Genomic DNA, 10,219 nt, shown 5'->3' with positions numbered 1-10,219 from the left:
ACAGCTACACACATTATTTTGCCGCATCAAATAAGATAAAAGAAATACAGTCCCGAAGCGCAGTATCCACATAATCTAATAAAAAGAGGTATAATCAAACTTTTGCTTTAGAGAAACCGTTTTTTTTTGTTTTTTTTTTTGAGTATTTGCTAATACTTGAAAATTTGCATAAAATTCAGCGTTAGGTTTTATTGGGACCGTGTTTAATTTTTAAGCCACAATCGTACCCATAACCCAAAGGAGACCTATTACATCACTAATAAAGTTAAATGGGCTAACGACTTATTTAGCTGTTAGTAATACATATTTTTAAAATAGTAAGATGGTAATTAAAGATACATTTTGAGAATTTGCTTTTGGCAAAAATAATAATTTAATCAAGATCAGCGTCCTTTTTCAGTCGGTTTCTCATCCCTCATTTACTTGAATTTGCTTATTTCTCCTATTAAGGCCTTTGGTTCTGAGCTACCCTGAGCAGTGCTGTTAAGGCATCTGCCATTAGAGGGCAGACGGTGCCTGTACTGAGGTGGCCTCTGCAAAAAATAAAAGCTCAGCAGTGGAAGGAATAAGTCAGAACTGAGGTGATTTCTTATGAGAGAGACTTATTTTCAAAGAAACAAAACCCCTCCCATAGACACTGCACAATCAGGAATTATAGGGGAGGGACAGTGGCAAAGTAAAGGTATTCTTGGAAATCAAAGTCAGATGCCACAAGGGTCTTAGGGAATGAAGCTTATGGGTCTGATAGAGGAAGAGGGGGTGCTGGTGGGAAGGAGAGCTGCCAGATGGAGAAGAATCTGAACAATTCTGGCTTCTTTATTAGTGGCCCTACTACCCTCCTAAGCTGTCGTTACAACAGTGATGTGTATGTTAAAGATGAATAAAATACCTGGTGTTTTGATGAACTCCCTGCCGGGATTCTAATATGCTTTTTGCTTTAAAGATACTCTGTTACTCTTAACAGACTTTTGAATATTCGGGTTATAAATTGATAAGTGGAATTTAATACAGAATTGAAGAAAATTGGGTGGTTTGGTTTTTTGGAAAGGGGGAAAGACTGCATTTCTTTAAGGCTACTTACTATTTTATGTTTTTTATGTATTTGGTAACCATTTCTTTAAGTTAAAAAATATTTTTTTTTTCCTTAAGGCCCGGTACTGTGGCACTTCGTGAAATTAGACGTTATCAGAAGTCCACTGAGCTGCTCATTCGCAAGCTTCCCTTCCAGCGTCTGGTGCGAGAAATTGCTCAGGACTTCAAAACAGACCTGCGCTTCCAGAGCGCGGCCATTGGTGCTTTGCAGGTAAAAGGGCGGCAGGAAAGGCTCCAAGAGCTGGGGCTGCTGGGTACCACGAACACACGATTATTAAATCATCACAAGCCTCTTTTCATTGCTGAGGTGTCAGAAAGGTTCAGTTGCTCTAGGTCATACACACAAAATGTAATTTGAACCCATTTGACTCCAAAGCCTAGTGTGCATTCCATTATACCATTAAAAATGTTTAACATTGCACTATAAGCAATGTTTAAGGGGGAAGGTACCGTCGGGTTTGGCTTACGGATGCTGTCGGACAGTAAGGCTTGGTCTGTACTGGTAGTTAGTTTCAAGGTGCTGACGGAAAAGGAATGTTAGAATAAATGTCTTGCTGGTACTGAAGAGGCAGATGAAGGTGGAGAGAGCATACTAGCTGGGCTGGCACTAAGCAGAACTGTGCGGTGAGGTAGAAGATGGAGCCGTGGTTTAGGGCTGGCAGTGCGGAGAAACGGCTCTTAAAGACACCGGCTTGTCAGGGAACAAGGATTGGAAGGCTTGTCCTTTGCTGAAGGGGGTTAGGGATTTCACTTTAAATGGGAAGCATGTGAAATTTAATCTTGGGTCCAAGGTGTCAGAACTTTGAGAAATGCTATTTTAGGGGTGGTTATGTATTTGAAATATTTGTGGTTTATGCTGAGGTTAAACTTGAAATGCCCACAAGTGAGATAATTTGATTAGGTACATGGGAATAGTTTTGCTTAAGTAACCCTGTTTTCTATTGTGTGTTTGGTATTCTTTAGATCGGTGTGTCCCATTAGAGCGTGGGGTTGGAGGTGATTAAAAATGCAGATTGCTGGGCACCACCACAGATCTGAGTTACAGTCTCTTTGGGAAGGGCCTGGAATCTACGTGCCCTCCATTGGGTGATTTTCAAGGCTGCTGTTGCTGTGCCAAGCTTTTGCTTTATAAGTGAGAAGGATTTGATAGGTGGATTCTATACTGAAATGTAATTGGTTGAGCTGTTTCTATGGTTAGTCTGAACTTCATTTGATTGGTGAATTCCAGGCTCATTGGGTGAATTCCAGGTGTAGGCAGCCATTAAATTGTCAATGAATTGAAATTTCAAACTACTAAAACCTTCCAGTGTTGTTACTTAAAACTTTATTTTCTGGTTTCATCACAGATCATCTTCAGGTCCTGTTTCATTTATTATTGCCATTGCAAATCACAATTTCCCCACCATCTTAACACAGAAATATTACTAAGAATCTTAGCATTGGTTCAAAGCTGCTAATTTTGTTTTCTAGTTAGAGTTAACAGGACTATGCTTTTTGAGAATATAAGTTATACTTGAAAATCCAACATTTTGAGTTTGTCAGTGATACAGAGCCTTATAATTTGAGGTTGCTAAACAGTTGAGTAAGCGTCTATTGTCTTTAAATTCCATGTGTAAACTTCCATTGTTACTGAGTTTAAATGTCAGTATACAGCCTTGTAAATTGAAATTACTAAACAATCTGGATAAAAAGACTATTGTCTTTTTAAAATTCATGTGTAAACTTTTATTGTTGCTGTTATGTATAGTTGTATTGGTTTTGAGCGAATGTTCACCTCTGCTGCCCATAATATTCTAGTATTAGATCATTCTTATTTTTATTGGAAAGAGTAATCTTTATTACAAGTTTTTTGTTTTCTTATTTTATATATGCACTTCAGTTAAGTTTTTTGTTTTGTGTTTTCTTTTATATATGCACTTCAGTTCTCAAAGATACAGAGATGGGGAATTGGCTAATAAAAGAGTAATAAAAGAAAGCAATGAATTACAAAGGTTTCTTTGTTTTTGGCTTCAGAATTATAACATAATTTACAACTTTTCTAATACAACTAAATGAGGGTAGGAGGGTAGTTTAGTAAGGATGGTAGAAAAGTTAGTCTAGGTTTGCCATAGATATAATCAAGAATTGACTAAACTTAAAACTTAGCCTTTGCCTTTAATATCTGAGAGTTTGAACTAAGGTATTTTTATGTTAAAAACGGACAAAGGTTTGTTGAAATGGTGGAAGAGTCAGACATTGGACAAGATTAACAATGCTGTAAATGTTTCCTTCAAGTTGTTAGGTATTTTCTGTTATCTCAAAATTACCTTCATTGGGCTACAAATTAACATGATAGTCTTTCATTCTTATCACAGCCTTAATGTTTAGGAGACTGGGACATTGTTTATAGAATTGGAAATATATGGGTTATAGATTGAATCTTCTAGAGTTGACCAGACCCAGTCCTGTAAAACTGATAACCAGGTTCTAAGACAGGACTGAGAGCCCTGGCTGCCATATGGCGCATCTGAGTAGCACAGGGGAGTGCTACGTAAATGGTCTCCGAGTCACAGGGCCTATTGGCCATATATCAGCTCATACTACTGCTTTTTCTTTTCTTGCAAAAGCATTCTAGATATGCATAATGCTGAGATAAGGGGGGTAAAACAACATTAAACTTCAAACCTCCCAAGAGTAGGCTACAATATGCTGTATTTTCCAAACCTTTTTACCCATTTCTAGAATAACTCGAATGAATCCCTGAATATTAAATTAAAGAATTTTGCTGTTAATATATTCTTTGGAATGAGTTTGATATGAGGGACCCATTGTATAGGAAAGATGCAAATTTAAGTTAGGGTTAAATATAAAAACGCAACCAGCAAATATTTATTAAACATCTGCTTAAGAGCGAGGCATTAGGAGTATAAAATGAAATCTCTGTTAAGTAACTGAAGGCCTTAAGAGTTGGCTGGTGTACGACTCATGGGTGCCAGGGTGGAGGTGCTTCAAGGTTACCGGCACCTGGAAGCCTGGCAAGAGGAGTGCGTGCATTCTCCTTCGTGGGACGGTCTTAGGTCGCCTCACAGAGTAGGTCAGTGAGACCCGGCTTATGGTCACAAATGCTGCATAACGACAGGTAGGGAGAGCGAAGTTCGGGTGAAACAGGTTTTTATAGGAGAGATTAGATGAAGGGTAGAAGGTGAAGAAATATTTTTCATAAGCTGGAATAATGTGAACCATTTGAATTAGTGTTGCTGTGTTAATGCTTTTGAAAGCAGAATCTCCGTGGTTTTATTGCATAGTCAAAATGTTTGTAAAAGGCAAACCTGACTTCCCATCTGTGTGTCTTATGTAATATGGGGCTTGAACTGCCCAAGTATTTCTGGGTTTGTTTTGTTTTAAATATGTTTTTATTGATTTCAGAGAGGAAGGGAGAGGGAGAGAGAAATAGAAACATCAGTGAGGAGAGAGAAGTATTGATCTGCTGCCTCCTGTACATCCCCTACTGGGGATTAAGCCTACCACCTGGGCATGTGCCCTTGCCTGGAATCAAACCCGGAAGGAACCCTTCAGTCTGCAGACCGACGCTCTATCCACTGAGCCACCTTTTCAGACAGCTGTAAGATGCACTGACATTTTGAGTTGAGTCACAGTAGAAGCTCCCCTTTCCCTCTTTGTATACCAAGTGTCAGCGAGCGATTCCCACAACTAACAGTGATAGTAGGGATAAGAAGATACCTTCAAAGACTCTTCCAGCGTAATAGGAAAGCCTAATGGACCAGTATTAATGCCACTATATACGGGGGTGTATAGAGGAAGGTGTGCTTGATAGGGGTGGGGTGCACATCTGCTAGGCAAAATAGGTCAGCGTGTGTGTGTGTTCTGGAACCTGCAGTACTCTTGTGATGCAATCTGAGGTGTAAAAGGAGGGTAGGCTAGGGAGGACCATAAGGTGAACACCATTTGTCTGCTGTATTGCATTATTGGGCAAGGCAAAGGTCAAACCTATCTGGGAGTGTGAGTGGGATTCAGAGTGAGACACTGAGCAGGGAAGGAGTATTTGGATTGGTTATATGATTCCATTTATAAGCTGCCTTTTAACTTTATCCCCTAGGTTTTTAAATGTAAGCATCTGGTAAAATAGTTAACGTTTTTAAAGGGTTCAGTAACCCCATCATTGTAACTTTTTTAACAGTTGGGAATACCATTAATATATATTTTTTTTATTCCTGTTGTAGGAGGCAAGTGAGGCCTATCTGGTTGGCCTGTTTGAAGACACCAACCTGTGTGCTATCCATGCCAAACGTGTAACAATTATGCCAAAAGACATCCAGCTAGCACGCCGCATACGTGGAGAACGTGCTTAAGAATCCACTATGATGGAAACATTTCATTCTTTTAAAAAATTTTCTCTTCTTCCTGTTATTGGTAGTTCTGAACGTTAGGTTTTTTTTTTTTCATGGGGTCAAAAGGTACCTAAGTATATGATTGCAAGTTGAAAATAGGGGACAAATCAGGTATTTGGCAGTTTTTCCATTTTCATTTGTGTGTGAATTTTTTTAATATAAATGCGGGGACATAAAGCATTAATGCAAGTCAAATGTTTCAGTGAACAAGTTTCAGCAGTTCAACTTTATAACAATATAAATAAACCTGTTAAATTTTTCTGGACAATGCCAGCATTTGGATTTTTTTAAAACAAGTAAATTTCTTATTGATGGCAACTAAATGGTGTTTGTAGCATTTTTATCATACAGTAGATTCCATCCACTCACTATACTTTTCTAACTTAGTTGTCCTACATGCAAGTACATGTTTTTAATGTTGTCTGTCTTCTGTGCTGTTCCTGTAAGTTTGCTATTAAAATACATTAAACTATACTTGCTTTTGGTCTTTATTATCAACCTTACCCTTATAATTCACTTGAAATGTTCATATTCAAAATAATTTTAGTATCAAGTGTTTTGTCACCTTATATCTGAAACAAATGTTGAGAGGGAAAGTATAATCCTTGTATAGTGAATCTTTTTGCCAAAACCAGATCTTAACTCTTTGGATATGTTGTATTCTAAACCAATAACTTTCAAACCTAGTCAGCTAACAATATTACATGGAAATAGTGGAAGTCTGTAAGTAGTGAAAGTACATTTATAAACATAGTAAGTCCAGTCCAAACATTTTAAGATGCTGTGTATTAACCCTGAAGTTATTAAGCACCAATAATTACTTCTTAGGACGTTTTAGCCATGGAATGATGATAACGAACCTTTTTAAGACCTATAACACCTCCCTGATAGTGACCATTAGTTGTAACACTTGAGTGTGTTGTTTTTAATTTGTATTGATTTTTATAGCGGAAGGGAGAGGGAATCTATTGGCTGCTTCCTGCATACCCCACCATTGGGCAGTTGATCCCAACCCAGGGATGTCCCCTGACTGGCAACCTTTCAGTGCATGAGCCACACCAGCCAGGGCTAACCATTTGAGTAATTTAAGCTCCTGGAAGTAAAGTGAAATATTAGACATCAGTGAACTAAGAACAGGCCCATGTCAAAGTGCAACACTGAGCTTATGTTCTTACTGGTTGTAAACTTTTAGCTATAACTTAATTTTTATATTGTTGGTTGTTACAAAATTCCTTAATGATTTGTATTTTTTTAGAGCCTACCATTTAGGGATCTTAATGTGACCCTTTGCATCTGCTTCCTCAGACAGGCACTAGTAGAAGTATTGGCAAGAGCATCTAGTTAAGTGGTTCTCAACCTGTGGGTCGTGACCCCTTGGGGGTCGAACGACCCTTTCACAGGGGTCGCCTAAGACCATCGGAAAACATATAATTACATATTGTTTTTGTGATTAATCACTATGCTTTAATTATGTTCAACTAGAGGCCTGGTGCACAAAATTTGTGCACTTGTGGGTGTCTCAGCCTGGCCTGTGCCCTCTGGCAGTCCGGGAGCCCTTGGGGGATGTCTGACTGCTGGCTTAGCCCGCTCCCCCTGGGGAGCAGTCAGACATCCTTAGCGCTGCTGCAGAGGTGGGAGAGGCCCCGCCACTGCTGCTGCGCCTGCCAGCTGTGAGCCCAACTCGGGGCTTCTGGCTGAGCGGAACTCCCCCTGTGGGAGTGCATTGACCACCAGGGGCAACTCCTGTATTGAGCATCTTCCCCCTGGTGGTCAGTGTGCGTCATAGCAACTGATTGTTTCACCGTTTGGTCGATTTGCATATATTAGCCTTGTATTATATAGGAGGATTTTTAACAAACTACATCCTGCGTATCATATATTTACATTACGATTCATAACAGTAGCAAAGTTACAGTTATGAAGGAGCAACGAAAATTTTATGGTTGGGGGTCACCACAACGTGAGGAACTGTATTAAAGGTTTGCAGCATTAGGAAGGTTGAGAACAACTGATCTCGTTTATTTTTATTTTTTATTGATTGATTTCAGAGAGAAAGGGAGGAGAGAAAGAAACATCAATGATGAGAGAGGATCACTGATCGGCCGCCTCCTGCACACCCCTCACTGGGGATCAAGCCCACAACCCAGGCATGTGCCCTTGGCCGGAATCGAACCTGGGACCCTTCAGTCCAAAGGCTGATGCTTTATCCACTGAGCCAAGCCGGCTAGGGCTGATCTAGTTTATTCATTGCAATGTAAACTAAAAGTTGAGTGGTATGTCCCCTGTTCAGGTCTCTGCAGTGCAAAGGGACACAGGAGTACTATTCATGAAAACAGGGAAGTGGGTGTCCAATAGGATAAGGAAAGTTACCTGCTGAAAGCTTACAGACCAGTTCCTTACAAATAGTCCTAGGTGCTCACTGTCTAGGTATCATCCAATGAGTCATCCGTTACAAAATGAGACCCAAAAACTGCCATGTATTCTCATTCCTGTGAGGCGAGCCACTCCTTCCAGCTCAGGAAAAGTTTAGTGAATTCGTGTTGGGAACTAACTAAATTTACACACTTGGTTATGGTTAGTTTTTAGCATCTTCAACAAGGTAAACAGCATTTGAATACTAAAGTAACTATACAAATGAAAAAACCCTATGAAATTATGTGGCAAGATAATTTTTACTTGGTTTTAGGGAAGAGAAACATCAAATTTGTTGTTCCGCTTACTTATGCATTCACTGGTTACAGCTTGTATGCCCCCTGACCAGGGATGCAACCTGGTGTATGGGATGATGCTCTAACCAACTGAGTTACCCAGCCAGGGCCAAGGCAAGATAATGTTAGGTTAGGTCTTGGAGAAACCAGGGGAATTACTGTAGCTGGAAGGACATTTAGGGAGGAATTTGGGAACATTCTCTTAATGTTTTCTTTTTTATTTATTTATTTTTATATATATTTTATTGATTTTAGAGAGGAAGGGAGAGAGAGAGAGAGAGAGAAACATCAATGATGAGAGAGAATCACTGATTGGCTGCCTCCTGCACGCCCCCTACTGGGGATTGAGCCCGCAACCCAGGCATGTGCCCTTGGCCGGAATCGACCCTTCAGTCCCTAGGCTGACACTCTATCCATTGAGCCAAACCAGCTAGGGCTAATGTTTTCTTTTTTAAAAAAAATATATTTTGATTTTAGAGAGGAAGGGAGAGAGAGAGAGAAACATCAATGATGAGAATCAATTATTGATTGATTGCCTCTTGCATGCCCCCTCCTGGGGATCAAGCCCACAACCCAGGCATGTGCCCTTGGCCAGAATCGAACCTGGGACCCTTCAGTCCACAGGCTGACGCTCTACCCATTGAGCCAAACCAGCCAGGGCAAGTTGGATTCTTTTAAGCAAATTGGGAGAATCTCACTTTGCTAATAGAATTGGGTGAGCACTTGAACAATACCCAATTCTTGACAGCCTACAAACAGGAAATTCAAATATGCAAATTTAGGGCTGCAGGACGCCGAGAATGTAAAGGTCTAAAGGTGCTCGGGCTGAAATTTAATTCTTAACCCTGTAAGATAGGTACCATCATATACCCCGTTTTATAGGTGAGAAACTTGCCAAGATCACAGTAAATTGAGATGGAAGATGTGCCCCGATAGGCTGTATCCAGGGCCTTGCTCTTTTAATTCCCGTGCTCTAAATGTGAGATAAATTAGTTCATTTTGGGGCGGGGGTTGCCAGAAGTTAAGAGTCTTGAGTTGACAGTAGTAACAACTGATGGAAAAAGACAAAATTGAGAATGGACAGCATGTAGACATCACAAGAAAACCCCTCGCATTTGAAAACGAGGTATGAGCACTGACCGTTAGATTTGGCAACGTGGAGGTGATTGGTGATCTTGATCATCAGAACAGTTTTGGTGACAATAGAGAACGAATGTGACGAGGGGATTCGAGAGCGACTGGGGCTTTGACTTAAAATGATCACATTTCACATCGTCAATAAGGAGACAGGCTGTGAGCCTCCTAATGTAAAACACGGGGGCACGACAGGAACCCAACGTTTCACCTGGTTACAATCGCGAGGAAGCAGCCAGAGAAATCCAAAGTGCACAACAGTCTGCAAACAGTTTCACAGAAGGAAACGGGCAGGGGAAGCCATGACTGGTGGCTGCCAGCTGAGCCAGGCGACCACAGGCTCCAGCCGGTCAGCAGATGGCCGCACACCCGGCCAGGACGGACCCCCGAGAGGCACTGCCAGTCCCGGGACATGGGGGTGCGAAAGGCCGCCCCTGCCAACCGTCCCCGGGAGCAGCCCGGCGGAGTGGGGGGCTGTCAGGGCCTCGAGAACTGAACGTTCAGGGTCCCCCCACCCCCTCCCCTCGCACCCACATCCTCGATCCTAGATTCGAGAGCCCATCCCCTAGCCTCCGAGCCCATGTGGCCGCCGCTCTGGCCACCGCCAGCCTCAGGCGTCGAGGCCCTGCGCCACCACCAGGGTCCTCCCGCTGGCGGACGCGGCACCCCACTCAGACCACGCCCCTCGGATCCCGCCGCGCCCCCCGCCCCCCAGGCTGCGGGGGTGGGGGGGTGGGGGCGGGGCAGGGGGGAGGTTACCACCTAGCGATCTCGCCACATTTCCCGGCTTCCCGGCGCGCCCCCCGACGGTACGAAAAGGACCAGGACTTATTCGTGAGCAGGGAAGAGAGCTTAATTTATATATTACATCAATACTAAAAATACATCATTACTCAT

General features: G+C 41.8%; 1 long non-coding RNA gene across 1 annotated transcript; it reads left to right on the top strand.

The window, feature by feature from the left end:
• The first annotated feature begins 1,118 nt into the window (after positions 1–1,118).
• LOC102441917 lies at positions 1,119–5,954 on the top strand. The gene is made up of 2 exons (XR_330857.3): positions 1,119–1,303; positions 5,313–5,954. It is a non-coding gene; the product is annotated as an uncharacterized LOC102441917 (long non-coding RNA).
• Positions 5,955–10,219: the final 4,265 nt, after the last annotated feature.

This window comes from Myotis lucifugus, unplaced genomic scaffold (assembly GCF_000147115.1).
Source record: "Myotis lucifugus unplaced genomic scaffold, Myoluc2.0 scaffold_1215, whole genome shotgun sequence".
Taxonomy (NCBI): Eukaryota; Metazoa; Chordata; class Mammalia; order Chiroptera; family Vespertilionidae; genus Myotis; species Myotis lucifugus.
This window is presented reverse-complemented; position numbering and strand designations above follow the sequence as displayed.